Source organism: Podarcis gaigeae (genome assembly GCF_964106915.1).
Source record: "Podarcis gaigeae genome assembly, chromosome: 2".
Classification (NCBI taxonomy): Eukaryota; Metazoa; Chordata; class Lepidosauria; order Squamata; family Lacertidae; genus Podarcis; species Podarcis gaigeae.
In genome coordinates, this window is record NC_139679.1 from 30,756,640 (window position 1) to 30,773,233 (window position 16,594).

The following is a 16,594-nucleotide window of genomic DNA, read 5'->3' on the forward strand; positions in this document are numbered from 1 at the left end:
ATTCTTACTCTGGGGTACCCTCAGAGGAATCTGCCTTATACCAAGTCAGGCCACTGGTCCATCCATCTCAGGATTGCCATCCTTCACTGACTAGCAGGCGCTGTCCAGTGTTAAAGACATAAATATTTCCCAGTCATACCTGGACACACTTGGGATTGAAATATGGGGACCTTCTTCATTTAAAGCATGGGTTCTGCCACTGAGCTACAACCCCTTCCAGGTAAAGCTTCTAAGTGGGTGCAGCTGAAATGCCTGTAAAACTACTGCATGGTTGGGGTTGTTCATGTGAAACAGCTGCAGGCGTAAGTGTGGGACTATTGCGGAAATACATCTTGTGAACAACTCCAAACATATTACGGCTTTTTTTCTGAAGCACTCAGGTAGACCCTTTAATGTCTGAACTGATCTTGAGGTAGTGCATTTAATTAAGATCTGCGGCCACGTCTCAATACTCTAAAAAAAATGATGCCCGTTTCTCAGCCTTAGGGTGGGGAAAAACAAATGCAAGTTTAAGTAGACTGTTAGATACAAAACCATCACTTTGTTCTGACAAGGGATGCAAGGAAACCACAGGAGAGCCAAATTGAGACATCTGTTATAAACGGACAAAGAATGTGGCCATTACTGAAGATGACAAACTTATTCCAACTCTTGCTTGTCTAGTAGATCTGAACCTTACAAATGCTGCAAGGAATTCATCTTAGTTAACTATAATTCTTTCCTCTATCATGTGACACTGATCAGCAGAATTTTTCCAAGCAGGGCAAAAAAGGGAGCTAGCAGCTGAATCTTCCCAGGCAAGGTGGACTGCAATGTGCATGTTTTCACTATTGTAGCCAATACATCCCCTTTATGTTTCCCCTAAAAGCTTCCCCAGAGGGTCAAGGGCAACTACTGAACCTTGCCTGTCTTAAAGGCCTGCAGTGGGGGTGGGGAGATAATAAAAAAATCAGATGGAGGACTCTTGAACAGCTTGGGCAAAGTTCCATATTTTTGGCAAATTTCTCCTCCAATTAAAGCCCCAAATGTTCCATAAGCCTGTTTTGCACTGCACAGGGGATGGGGTACAGGAGGCTACAGTGGCAAGGAGAGAAAATATCACTTGTGTGAGTTTGTACTCCATAACACAATGTTGGATGCAATCTTGGTGTACTTTTTTTTTGCTACAGAACAGCTTAAAACTGGAGAGCAAAGGAAGGCCCAGAGGACAAAACATCAGAGAGCTGTTCAGACACATTTGGCAACTAGTTCCCAGCTCTCTGTCGCTGTGTGGATGCCTGTACGGTGCAATAAAGAGAAGGAGTTAAAATACGGCACAACCACAATTACCTAAGTGAGTAAGTTAAGCCAGCTGTAATTGTTGCTAATTGCCCTGCACCTGCTTTAGCCTACTTCTTGGGCTGGGAGCTTATCAAGAGAGCCCATTGCATCTTCAAAGAGGAGAGGTATAGTGGGCACAATATATCAGAGCTGGTGGTATTTGACATTTAACCCCCAGCTCTCTGCAGGAAGAAGAGATGTTCATGTGCAACACAACCATGTTATTTAAGTGAGTGGAGCCGGCTGTGATTTTTATTCTTCTTTCATTAAAAAGCCTTGCACCTGACTCATCCTTGGTGAGACTATCAGAACTGGAACATTATCAAGAGACCCCACCATGCGCAGAGGCTATACTGAATTACTGCAGCTGATGGATGTGTGTTTATTACTGCACTATAACATCCATATTACTCCCCTTGAGGTTTAGAAAGTGCTGGGTGGTTTTCTTCTTTCCAATACTGTGTCTACAGGGATACAACGAGGAGGGCCACAGGAGTGCTTCTATAACAATGATTGTGGGCAGAGGGAGGCATTGATACAGAAGGTTGGAGTATTATTCCATAACAAGCCAGCTATCATTCATTTAATTTAATTGCAGGTGAAGGAACCCACCTAGAATGAACCACTGAAGCCTGGGTGAAGGAGATGCATACGGGGGCATGTCTGCCACAATTGCAACTGCCCCAGAATTCAGTGCAGTACCATTCCTGGCTTGAGGGGCAGGAGTAATCATTGCCCATAAGGGAATAAATTTGAAAGTACTTGATAGTGAATCAGAGAGACAGAATAGGGATGTCACCAGTATACCACACACACTGCTGGCCAGCAATCTCTCTATCCTAGCTTGTAAGGGTGATCTAAGGGGTGTTGCAGAATACCCATCAGATTGTTCTGAGTGGCTTCTATACCACACAGAGGCCCCTTCAGGTGGGCTGGCTTAGACATTTCTGTCCACCAACTACAGGGCAGGCTCAATGCACTCCTGCTCCCAGAGCATAATGTGGATCATGCTTTAAATCTAGTCTTTGCTACAAGGTGAATGACCGATGGTTTGTAATTGAGAACTGGACAGTGAAACAGGCCAGACAAGGGCTAGAGTACAGGTGGTATAACGCTTGCAACAGGAACAGCTGAATAGTGGTGGAGTAATAAAATTACTAGCACATTTGCAAAGCTAAGCAAGACCGCATGCTCAGGTCTACTACATGGTGGCAAGTGTGGCAAAGAAAGCTTACTTTTTCAACTCCATTGCAACCTCAAATATCCTTCCAGCAGAATTGCTCCAAGCAGGAAAGACCTATTGAGATATGTGATTTATTGATTTATTTATTCAAGCAGTTATATACTGACCTCTCCCAGAATTTCAGGGCGGTGCACAGCAATATTATATATTTTTAAAAGCAACATTAAAAGCAGTGCAGAGCCATCATTAAAATGACTGGTCACTCAAGAAAATTGTAAAGCAATTAGATCAGCCTGTGAGCATAAAACCAAGTCTTCAAGAGATGCCTGAATGCCAAAAGGAAGGGTGCCTGCCAAATCTCTGCCAGAAAAGCTTTCCACAACATGGAACTGGCAACATTAAATGCCTGACTTCTACTTGAGGCCGGTTGGGCCCCTGTAATATAGTCCATGGAGTGTGGTTTGGACCTATCAGGCTCCTGCTATAATAAATGTGTGAGACACTTCAAGAGTAAAATTGCTCATTCATGTTGATTATGATGTCTTGGCTGACTCTGAAGTGTGGTATCCTGAGCGCTGCCTGGTCAGATTTTATGAGGCTCTTGTGGCCTGAGGATAAGGACAAGGTGTTCAGCCAACCATGAGTTCCCTCAATCATTGCCCATCTTGGTTGATATGAGTCCAACGTGGATTTGAACACATATTTGCATGAGGAAATGGTGTCTATTGCTTTAAAGAGGCAGTAGTGTGACCACTCCTAAAACTCCACTCCTTGGATCCCAAAGTCTGTAACAGCTACCACCTAGTTGCAAATATCCCCCTCCTAGGATGCTTTGGAAGATGCGGGTTATTTGGACTGAGAGAATAAGAGAGAAAGGGGAAGTAAAATCCCATTATTTCTCCTTGTTCCCTTGATAGCTTTTGAAACAACCAACCACAGCATCTAGGTGAAGGCATAATGAACCAGTGCTTCCACTCTTACCTGCAGGACCAGTTCCAGAAGGAAGCATTGGAGAATTACTGCTCATCATAATGGCACTTGAACTGTGGGGTCCTGCAGGGTTCCAGTCTGCTCCCCATGCTTTTTAACATCTACATGAAGTTAGTGGGAAAGGTCATCAGGAGATTTGGAGGTAGCAACCATCAATTTGGGGAGCAGTAATTGGGCCCAGAAGTAACAGTTGTTTCCTAACTTTTAAGAAAATGACCGGCCAAGCCATTGGAGGTTCACTGAACAACAACTGAAAACAAGCTCCCCTTAGACCTGGAGCAATGTGCAAAACAAAGTTTAGACAATAACAACCTCAGGGTGATTCATCCTAAAATCGCTCCATTTTTTTAAACAGGCATTTCAATTAGCTTCTAGATTTGTTTTGAAGTACTAGAAAGGAATTTACCATAATTGGTTTCCTTCTGTCATTGTAAAGCTGCAGAGATCACAAATGTCATATAGACTGAGCTCAGTCCTCCCAAAACAAGGAAAGACACTGCAGAGGGTTGTACAAGCTACATTGTGTTGCATAGCAAGGGACATTACATGTAAGACCAAAAGCTTAAAAACAAAAGAAAGTCCCCTGCAGAACTTCTATCAAGACTCACACTGCTATGGAAACAAATAGATGCAACATTTTCTCCATTGAAACAATGACACGGTTGAGAAGCATCAATATCGCATGCAAAAAGAAGCTCGTCAGGGTTATGGATGAAAATTAGAACATAAAACAAAACATTCAATATTTATATAGCATTCTTTAGGCGTTCAAAGTGTTTCAAGTACATTATCTTAGTAATCTTTATAAGCACCAAATAAAGCAGTACAGTAATTATCCCCATGCCACAGATTTGAAGTATGTGGTTGAGAACAAGGGATAGTAGATTGGTTAAGATCACCAAGTAAGTTCATGACCAAGCTGAGATGTGAACCATGCATTTCCAGCTCATAGCTCACACTGCTGCCTAGTGTTATAAAAGCATTTAAATGTTTTTTCTTACAATGCGTTTACTAGCAGCAAAGTTGAAGCTGTCATTAGAAAACTTCCAAACAGTAAGACTAGCACTGGCAAGGAAGAGGAGAATATATGTCAGACCCAGCTCTTATGCAATCAAGATTGGATGGTGGCAAAAAAAGGAGGAGGAGATGAACAGGAAAATTGTGAACAGGAAAATTCCAGCCTGACTGGAAGATCTTATACGGGCACAGGAGGTAAGTCCTTCTCCAACATTCCTCAAGATGTAAGTTCAAGACCCAGTGCAGACTCAAGTCCTGACAATAAATGCTGAAATGGGAAATACTCCATTCCACACACTTAAGTAACTGAAATAGCCATAGGTCATTCCAAATTACATGCACACACATACTGTATTTTTCTGTGTGTAAGACTAGGGTTTGTTTTGTTTTTTAACCAAAAAATTAGGTTTAAAATTGGGGCTCATCTTATACACAGGTAGTGCTGAGGGATGTTTTCTTAATTTGGAGTCCCCCAAAATAGGGTGCGCCTTGTAGATCGAAAAATATGGTATATATTGGATAACTTTCAAAACAAAAAGTCATGACGTAGAGTGAAAATTTCTCCAGTACTATAATTTCCCATGGATTTTTCCCACTTTTAGAAATGCATTATTTCATAAGAATCATAAGTAGCATAATGAATGAAAAAATATAAATCAAATTGGGCATTTGGAATATAAAAAACACACATCAAATCTAAAATTCAAATAAGGAGGACCAGTGGTCAGGGATCATGGGGATTGTAGTCCAAAAACAGCTGGAGACCCAAGTTTGGGAAACTGGTTTAAAAGATGGTATTCAGCAGAGACCCATTAGAATTAATGGACATGATAAGTTAGGTCCATTAATTTCAATGGGTCTGCTCTAAGTGAAACTTAGTTCAATACCATCCAGTGAAAGAATTTTATTAAAAGTATCAACACTATTAAAATATACTTGTTCTTCAAGCAACAACGTGATTAGATATGCACTGTACCTCTCTCTCCATTAAAATGCAATTATAAAGATTTCTAGATGTATTTCTAATGAAACAATGTCCTGTTCTCTTCAGGCCACAAAGGGGACATGAATACCTGCAGGCAAGAACACTCACAAAGGGCACAGTGGTTTAATTATAATTACCTCTAGGAACCTTCTAATCACTTGTTATAAATTATTGTGCCAGCTGAAATAATGCAGACCTTCTTTCCATTAAAAGCTGCAGTGCATCATGCACTACGCTTTGTGCTGCAAATTGTTCTAAGATGCAGTGAGAACAGAGTACACTTCAGCAATGCCACTGCCAACAGGCTCTGCATCAGAGCAATCTGAGCTACGGATTGAAACTTTGGGTACAGAAACCTTCAACTTGGATAAGAGGTCTAGGAAATGTTTCACTGCTGTAAACATGCAAACTCCTAGGAGCCATGCACAGCCAGCCAGAAGATCAGAACCACTCTCAAAATCCAACGGCAGAATAGAGTGAGCAATCACAGAGAAAGACTTTAAGCTGAGGTGATTCACACTTCCCTTACACTGATTTCATTTGGAACATAATCAGACCCTATTGTCTGTGTCACATCATGAGAAGAAGCAAACAAGTAATTAACTGCATCGTGTGTCAAGTAAACTTAATTTTAAACCAAGTTATGAACAGGAGACGAAGGAACATATTTACCTAGAAAACAGAACACAACTGCAGGATCTCATCTAAGGATAATCTTGTACTGAATAGAGTGCTCAGACAAAATACAGGGTGATATAGGACCATGGAAGAGTGGGAAGAGCAGCTCAATATACCCACTGGTTACTTGTGATTACATCTGTCGCTGCCTGGCAAAGGGATGCAGGAAGTTGTCTTCTCATGTAAGAAAGGCAATGTCAAGACCTAGATTTTTTTAGACCACAATTGTACTGAGGGAGTTGCAGTGGAAGTACCTGAAAGCAAGTATTGGGAAGGTCACAGAAGGGGCAAAGTGCATTTCTGAGCATGTGAAAAGTGTTTTCCCTTCAGGTAATCACAGGAAACCTTCAATCAGAACAATGGGGAGCAGGGACTACTTGTCTCGGGAGGATGCTCAAATCCTTCCTTCCTCTCCTCTGTGGCACTGCTTATGGGCTGTTGCCTAATCCTAAACATCTAGAAACAGAAGAAACAAAGTAAGTTTGAAGGTCTATTTAAAAACATTCAGAGAAGGTGATGAAACAGCAGAAAGAATCTGAGTTATTCTGTATTATTTGTAGACCCAGAGGAAGGCTGGTGGACAGCAAACAGATATTCATGGGTTAATTCAAAACCCCAAAGAATGGGGGGAAGCATCTGATCAAGCACTTATTCTTGTCCATTAAGGGCCTGCTCAGTCAATTTGTTTGAAGGAAATTTGGGATATCCCTTTATATAAATCTTTGCCATAATTCTTCCCAGAAAGTATGAAAATAAAAACGCATACATGCATATTCTGTGTGGGCTGCAACACATTTAGCAGCCGAGGGTGTGTAAAAGCCAAATGGCCAATTTATCATTGTTGGCACCACAATAAGGCAACATCACCTTTTGAGGAGGGGGAGGAAGGGAGAATCATTACGCCATATTTAATCACTCTTGCTATTGAAAAGCCGGCAATTGATGGAAAGGTTGCTACAGCCTACAACTTGGTGCTCTCCAGATGCTAACTCCCATCAGTCCTGGCCAGCATGGTCAACAGTCACAGATGATACATAGCCTAAAAGCTCAACAACTTTGGTCAATCCAATGGGTGGATCACTGCCAGTTTTTTTATAGTGGGAGTAGATTGCAGTCTCTTGGGAGTTGGACATGCCTGGCCTAAAACACCTGGAGGGCACTAGAGTGGGAAAGGCTACACTAAATCCAGCTTTCCATTAATTTATTATAATATTATCTCTCTAAACATGTAATTATGTTTCATGTATTACTGCTGTTATACATTCTGCAGTTTTCAACAGGGTACAGGGTAGGCTACATCTATAAATGAATAAGTTTTCCAAAATAATTTTTAAAATAGGACCATGACTTCAAGCCACTTGTATATTTTGAAGGCTGTATTCTGAGATACCTTTCCTGTACCAGGGCAGGGAGACATTTGAAATTATCATATTTTTTTGGGATAGCATTTGCCTTAGAGAAGTTGGTATAGTCATTGGAAAACTGGTAGCCAATGTATAAGCAATGCATCTTCAGCCATGCTGGTTCAAAATTTATTTAATTATTGATTTCCCACCTTTTTCTCAGTGGAGCTCAAGGTGGTGTACGTGGGTCTACCACTCTTCATTTAATCCCCACAACACCCCTGTGAAGCAGGTTAGGTAAAGAGACAGTGACTGGCCCAAGGTCGCCCAGTGAGCTTCATGGCCCTGGTGGATTTGAACCCTGGTCTCCCAGGTCCTAGTCCAACACTATAACCACGACACCACATTGACTCTGCAATACATGCTGATGAAGTTGTCTTAGTCATAATCCCTGCAATGTATGTGTCAAGACCACAGTCCAAATCTAAGCTTAGCTGTCATTATGATACATTATCCACCTACATTTACTTTGTTTTTTATTTCCCATCATCAAAAAAGCTTCAAAAAATGTTTTTTTTTTAAATCAAGTCAATCTCATTATTATGAGGCAGTTTGTATATTAAACTCAGCTAATCATTTGAACTAAGAATTATATAACTTGTTTACATTTTGTCCTACAAATGATATTAAAGCAGAGTGCAATTTAGAAACTGAATTAATGTAGGAACACTGCTGATTTTCAATCTCCAGTGGAACAGAAGGGCTTCACCACACAGTTATATGTACAGAGGTGTGTGTGTGTGTGTGTGTAACACATCATACACAAAGGCCAGTGTCATTGACTAAATGAATACTAGGACCAGTTCTGAATGCAAGTCCCACCTCTGACATGCACTAAGTGGTCAGGTTTATATGTTATTTCTGCAATGGCTGCTGCCAAAACAAACCACTTGTATGACTCTCACAATGGGAGCAAATAGACGTGCCAATCATGAGTGGATGCCTGGATCATGAAGCTACTTCAATAAGGGCTAATAGCAAAGCACTCACTCTAAGTCTCATTTGCCCATCCACAAAGAGGGAATAATAGTGCCCTATCTCACAATGAAAAATATTCAGCAATTCAAACAATTAGTACTTGCGGGAACTACCTGCTACTTAATATATGTAACAAGATGTAAAAACATCTATGAGGAGGATTCTTGACTGTTTTGCTCAGCGTTTGGGACACATGCTATTTAAAACAAAAACTAAGTATTTTTTGAATAGCAAGAATAAATGTGGTCCCTTGCTTTGAGGAGGAATTGATCAAGGCATCTTTTACAATGTTTATACTGACACATGGCCAAAGCAAAACGCCTAAGAAATCGCATAATGCTGATGTTCTACAAACCATGATTTTCAAATTGAGATACTGCTTCAAGGATGTTATCCCCTCTCCCTTGACATTAACTACGATGTTTTGTGTTTCATATCCTGACACTAATAATGGTAAAAACTAATCAGTTTCCCCACAAATCACATGTCAAATCATAGTTTCAAATGACCATTAACAAGGGAAGCATTGACTCTGGCTGGGCATGGTGCATTTGTAATTTTAAACCATGGTAAAACAATGCCAAGGGAATGGGGGAGGAAAATGTCTAGGGAGCGGAGAGGGTGAGGAAAGAGAAAGAGTCTCCAAGGCCATCTCCCAATTTGTAAAGCAAGTGTCAATGTTACGTTTCAGGGGAGGCCTATCCAGTTTTGCCACCTGAGGCGAAACAGGAATTGCCCCGGGGATAATCAATGACGTGCACTGGAACGTCTCCCTGTGGTGTGGGCAGAGCCTCTTGCATTTCTGCCGCCTGAGTGCTCTACTGATATGTTCCTTATATTCTGTCATAATAAAAAGCTTTTGCAAGAAGAAAGACCTCTACAGAAGAAAATGTTTTAATAACGACAACATTTATTAAAGCTTTAGATATCACTCTTCATCTCTACTCAACAGCAAATGTCACAACATTGAATTTTAAAGGATTTGGAAGTTAAGCTAACTATATGGACTGTCATTCATTTTTAAAAATAAGAACCACAAAGCAGATACAACAACTAATGGAAGTGTGCCAACATTTCAGTAGAAACAAACTCTCTACCACTAAAACATTGGTGATGAAATTTTTTAAAACAACAACAACAGGGGTCATAATTTGAACTGTGGAAGGGCCAGCAAGATTGGCCCCTCCATTGACATTTGAATGCGAGCTGTGAGACAGGCAAAGGTCTTTTGCACACTGGGGGAGATGGTGCAAACAATATTAGGCTGCTATTCTACACCCACTTACCTGCACAAGTAATGAGCTCAATGACACCTATATTTGAGTTGACATTATAAGAGAATGCTGTTAGAGGGCTTAAGCCAGTGGTGTCCAAACTTTTTTCAAAGAGGGCCAGATTTCATAGAATCATAGAATCATAGAGTTGGAAGAGACCACAAGGGCCATCGAGTCCAACCCCCTGCCAAGCAGGAAACACCATCAGAGCACTCCTGACATATGGTTATCAAGCCTCTGCTTAAAGACCTCCAAAGAAGGAGACTCCACCACACTCCTTGGCAGCAAATTCCACTGTCGAACAGCTCTTACTGTCAGGAAGTTCTTCCTAATGTTTAGGTGGAATCTTCTTTCTTGTAGTGTGGATCCATTGCTCCGTGTCCGCTTCTCTGGAGCAGCAGAAAACAACCTTTCTCCCTCCTCTATGTGACATCCTTTTATATATTTGAACATGGCTATCATATCACCCCTTAACCTCCTCTTCTCCAGGCTAAACATGCCCAGCTCCCTTAGCCGTTCCTCATAAGGCATCGTTTCCAGGCCTTTGACCATTTTGGTTGCCCTCCTCTGGACACGTTCCAGTTTGTCAGTGTCCTTCTTGAACTGTGGTGCCCAGAACTGGACACAGTACTCCAGGTGAGGTCTAACCAGAGCAGAATACAGTGGCACTATTACTTCCCTTGATCTAGATGCTATACTCCTATTGATGCAGCCCAGAATTGCATTGGATTTTTAGCTGCCACGTCACACTGTTGGCTCATGTCAAGTTTGTGGTCAACCAAGACTCCTAGATCCTTTTCACATGTACTGCTCTCAAGCCAGGTGTCACCCATCTTGTATTTGTGCCTCTCATTTTTTTTTGCCCAAGTGCAATACTTTACATTTCTCCCTGTTAAAATTCATCTTGTTTGTTTTGGCCCAGTTCTCTAATCTGTCAAGGTCGTTTTGAAGTGTGATCCTGTCCTCTGGGGTGTTAGCCACCCCTCCCAGTTTGGTGTCATCTGCAAATTTGATCAGGATGCCCTTGAGTCCATCATCCAAGTCATTGATAAAGATGTTGAATAAGACCGGGCCCAAGACAGAACCCTGTGGCACCCCACTAGTCACTCTTCTCCAGGATGAAGAGGAACCATTGATGAGCACCCTTTGGGTTCGGTCAGTCAGCCAGTTACAAATCCACTGAGTGGTAGCATAGTCAAGACTGCATTTTATGAAGTGAAGGGCTGTGAGGGCCGACCAAAGTTGTTGACCTTTTTTTAAAACTTTTTTAAAACTGCCACAGGGTCTGGATTAAACTGACCAGCAGTTTAGGCCCCTGAAATGGACTTTGGAGATGCCTGGCTTAAGCAGAGTAATCCCTCCTTGCCACTTCAGTTACTCACACCTGGGAACCAGACCTGACGTGTATAGAAAAGGGAGAACTCTAACAGAGAATCTTTTGCTATTCAAAATTGAGGAACAGGGAGAAAAGAAGCTTTTTCCTGTGTTTTGTCTGGGAAAAGAGCTTCCATTATATTAATCTTTAGGACCAGGAATATGCTGAGGGGCTACATTTTGCTCTTTGGGCACTAGTTCCCTGTTCCTACTATATATATATTAAGGTGATTTCTGCTAAAATAAAATAATTCTGGTAAAGGAGGGAGAATCAGGTCTTCTGAATTTTCGTAATACAAATTAAACTTCCAACATTCCATTTGTATGAAGTAGCCAGAAAATTAAAATAAAGTACTTCACGTAAAAGTTTTGAACAGTCTTGTGAAACATATACTCTCACATTCCTGCGTGATCAGATCATGCTGGCTTTCTAAAGTAGCCTCTGCCCTGAACCACTTTCTCCTTCCCCATTTCTCTTGCAGCATACAGGGGCAGCTCAGTTCTTATGCATGACATTGGTTCAATCCTGCCGTTGTCTGAGTAGCATATTGCTGCTAGGATGGTTGTGCTAAGTCAAGTGAACTATGCAGGTAAGAAGACGATGAAGGCAGTTCCGGTTCTTTGATGGTAGAACTTTCAGTCAAGTTCCTTGAATGGGTGTGTGTGTCCAAGTACAAATCTTTTCCAATTAAAACTTATCATATCACTACAGCTCCTGTTATCTGTAATTTATGTAGGTCAACCAGGTCAATAGGTAGGCACTGAGCACTATTGTGTACTAGGTGCCAATCTCTCTCTCTCTCTCTCTCTCATGTTATGTAATCAACACCACCTCCATTGCCTCAACTGTGTTTACTGTTAACCTAAATGGATTATATTGTATTGGCAGATTATCCAAGTTATCCATAAACCTTTGCACCCTGCCCTATTTCAAAGGGGATTTGCTTAGAAACAGGTAAAGCACATATATGAGATAGAACTTTTAAAGGTCAATTGAAATAATGGCCTGTGCATGAGCCACAACTAAGAAGTCCCATAATTGTGAACAATCACCCTATCCCTCTTCTCCTGAGAGTCAACACAATATATAGATGAAAATACTTAAAAGATACCAATAAAATATTATTGGTCAGAGTAGATCATATGAAAGGAAATGGTCTCTAAGGTATGTTTGACTCAAGACGGCTAGAGCAAAATGAACATCTTGCACCGAGCCCAGAAAGCAGGCTGCAACACCAATATAAAAGATGTAAAGTTTATACCAGTTAAGGTGAGTTCAATGTCATTTTAGGGATTCCTCTTATACTCCCACTGTGCTGAAATACTTAGGAACAAGACTTAATGAGATTGACCAAGAAAAAGAGAGATGCATCAGTGCTTTTATATCAGAAGCTCATTCTCAAGGGCAGCTGCATAAAGATTCTTATATGTATTTTCTGTCTTTTAGATGCTCCACATATCTTGACAAACAGCAGCACTGCTGGGTTCTCTAGTGCGCGCACACACACACACACACACACACACACACAATCAATTAGTAATTCAATGATTCTCAAAGCAGCTGTGGCTCAGATTTATATCTTTATACAGAAACCACATTCTTTATTAAAAATCATGTAAAAAGGGCCATGGTAGAAACCCAGAGTGCACCAGCTGGCCCTATTTTTTTCCACTTGGAGCTGAGAGGTAAAGAAAGTGGTGCTCTCTACACATTGTTGGACAGCAACTCCCATCAACCCTAAAACTATATCAATGCTAGTTGGAGGTGAAGATCTACTACAGTTTTTCCTTTAGCAAAAGGTTCTTGCAGCTTAACTCACAGTCATGCAAAGCAAATCTCTCAGAAAAATAAAATTTGTTTAAGAATGAAAGTTTAAAGGCATCCTTTTATGATGATATAGCATGGAGCAGAATGGAAGAAATCCCTGATGATACTTTTTTTCTTTAAAATCAAAAGACCATTTGATCAGAAAATCAAAATGAATGTCAAAACATTTGAGGACAAACTGTGCTTTACATACAAAGCACTGCTTACTTCTGATGTTGCGAAAAGGCTGATAAATGTGTTCTCTTCTGAGATGACAAATGCCAATTTATGCAACTGTTTCATGCAATTAAATTCCTGATTGATGCTCCCTTTCATTTATTTTCTTTAGGTGAAACATTATAGTGGTAGATCAGGGGGCTGCAGATGACAAGGAATCAGTGAAGTACATCAAGATCAGCAGCTCTACATAAGGGTTTCAATGTCCACATCACAGCCTGAAATGAAAAGGGAACGAAATATGCCAATGGCGGTTTGCAGATTTTCCTTGGCACATTTTATTGTGAGCTGCTCTGAACTTATACATTTTACTTCCCGAAGAAAACGGGAATCGCTCTTTATAGTGAAATCATTTTGTTTCTGATAATTCAGACAATGGTAATGATGTGTGGTCCCTTTCAAGCTCATTATACAAAATTATATGATTTTCCCCTTTTCCTTCCCTTTCTAAAAGCTTACAGAAAATCTGGACTCAATGCAGTATCTGGATTTCTTGGTCAATCCACAATATCCATTCACATGTGATTAGTGCCGGAAAAGCTTTGCGTCCTACCATAATTCCTACAGCCACAGGAGCATCATACGTGCCCTCGGCTTTCATTTGAATCAAGGGAGGCTTAAAGACATTAAGGTTTTGAGGGGGAAGCCTTGAAAACATATTTACCAAAAGGATCAAATAAACAGAAGCAGAAGCACTTCCTGGTGGATGCAGAAGAAAAATGTCTCCTTATTGGGCTTGCTTTGATAATTTCAGAATATGTACTTTGGGTACATTGGCAGAGATGTGTTACACAGATATAGTTAAGAGCAAGCAAAATATAACTTGAGCTACTAGACATTGACTGGGCTGCTGGGATGCCATCTAAAGTTTACAAACAAACACCAGGCTAGCAGTGTTGGGATCTGAATGAAACACTGACCTTACAGAACCTTTTTGTGATGCTCTCAAATCATTCCTGTGCTCTCTTCTATATGGTCCTCTGAGATGGAGGCAACAAACTCCACAAATTATTCAGGTTGGTGAAAACTCAAGTGCACTACAAAGAGCTCCAAAAGGATCTCTTTGAACTGATGCATGCCAGAGCAAAAAAAACAAAAAAAAGTAACTTCAAATGTACACTAATGGGATATGAACTAAATCTGAGCTGAAACATACACACACACTTTGTTTTCTGAGGGGCAGTGGAACAAAATGGAAAGCAGAAACAGCCTATTCTCTTAGTGTGACAGAAATAAACTCTTAAAATTATTGAGGGCTTATAAGGAAAGCGTGTGGTGGTAGCGCCTGTTTTCTTCTTCTCTTCCTTCTAGTTTTAAAATTAATTGCTCCATTGTTCCTTGTAATGGTCAGTGGCCATTCCTCCCCAACCTCCTTCCCACAATTTCACACAGATATTTATGGAATGTATAGCACTTGAATGTTGCTATGACATAGCATAATGTGGAAGAACATGGTGGCCACATGGCCACTGTTTATGGAAGCAGTATAATGAAGTTTAAAAACAGAAAAGGGTGGAACAGCCAGCACCCCTTGCCTCCCAGTGAGATATTCTGAAATTCTTAAGCATTTCTCTCACCTACACAAAATGCTTTAAAGTGCTTTCCCATTTTCACAGCATGCAAAGGTGGAGAGGAATTCTCAACTCAGTGTTAGTTTGAGCTCACAATGACTAAACAGGAAATGATGAATAGCTCACAACAGGAGATATGACTCAAAGGTACATCCAGGTTCCCATCCAATATCTCAGGTGAATATAACCTAGGTAGCATATTTTGGTGCTAAGGATGCCTTCCTTGCATCTTCTGAGGGATTCGTATCAAAGAGAGGGAGAGAGACTCGCGTTACACATATACTTGGGTACTGTTGCTGGCATCCGTCTTGAGAGACAGTGGAGTGTGCTTCCGGGGGTGAAGTCAAACCACTGGAGAATCACAGCGCCTGCTCTGACTGCTGAGATGGGTAACTTGTAACTGCTGCCTCCCATGTTGTTTTTGCCATGTTAGCAGCACCAAATTGACCTCTCTGGGGTGCAAGCCTGGGCAGTGTGCATGGAGTCCCTTCGGTATAGCCTTATGAATACAGTGGTACCTCGGGTTAAGAACTTAATTCATTCCGGAGGTCCATTCTTAACCTGAAACTGTTCTTAACCTGAAGCACCGCTTTAGCTAATGGGGCCTCCTACTGCCACTGGGCCGCCAGGGAACAATTTCTGTTCTCATCCTGAAGCAAAGTTCTTAACCCCAGGTACTATTTCTGGGTTAGCGGAGTCTGTAACCTGAAGCGTCTGTAACCCGAGGTACCATTGTATACATTTTGGCTATATTGCTTAACTCAAATTATTTGAGTCACGCCAGCTTCTCAATGCCCCTCTCATGCACATCCTACCTGTCACTGTTTTCACTTTCTGTTCAATTACCCTCTTTGGATCCAATCTGCAACACTGAACCCAAAAAGGTAGGCAAGGCAAGTTTTCCTTGCTGTTCCCATACTTGGGATACTGGCCTCAGGAAGTGCTCCACAATGGCAACCCCTGGCACCAGACCTGTAATTGAGGCTTCTAGGAAAACCTTTGTTGGCTCCTACAAGCCCTGGGTTTTCTTGCAATACTATTTTCTTTAGACATACAACATTTACTCACTGGGTGCGTCAACCCTTCTTTAATGTACCATGTCATTCTGAGACATGACACCACTGGTGGCATCTCTGAATGCCTTATTCTGTTCAATTTATGGAGGCAACGCAGAAGTTCCTTTCAGTGGTCAGGGTTCTTTTCCAAAAAGCTTATACAAGAATCCATCCTTGCATGCTGCCTTTGTGAATATTCATCGAACAGAGTACAATTCACTGGAAGATGAGGCAAAAAGCCATGGCCATTTGTTGAAGAGACCTTGTTCCCACAACTGTGCCATACCTTGAAAGTGACTTACTGTGCTACAGCTCTTTGTGGGGAGGCGGTGTTAAAAGCCAGCCAATAATTGTATTGGGTGAATTACACCACGGGGGGGGGGGGTGGAGAGTTTTCCTGTCAGACACAGCTAAGACAAAAGAGAGGTAATAGAAGGTCTTCTTCACAGTTTTCAAAAGAGGAAGAAGGAAGAAGGAACTAACCCACCACTGGAACCTACACTGGATACAAGAAAAAACTAGCCAAGGAGGGGCGCCTCATGCCCCTGTCTAAAGCTTTAGCCAGAAACAGGAGAATGGCCCCAAAGAACAACTAAAATAAAAGAAAACAATGCAAAAGTAATGAAAACCTTTATTCTCATGAATTGTCTGTAGCATTTTGTGTTTTGTCAGTTTCCCATCCCGCAACCCAAAGAAGATTTTCATTGAATTTGGATTCTTGT

The 16,594-nt window shown here is 41.2% G+C and overlaps 1 protein-coding gene across 2 annotated transcripts in view; it reads right to left on the bottom strand.

The window, feature by feature from the left end:
* RPTOR (regulatory associated protein of MTOR complex 1) overlaps positions 1-16,594 on the bottom strand; it is a 311,493-nt gene that overhangs the window by 218,568 nt on the left and 76,331 nt on the right. The window lies entirely within an intron of this gene.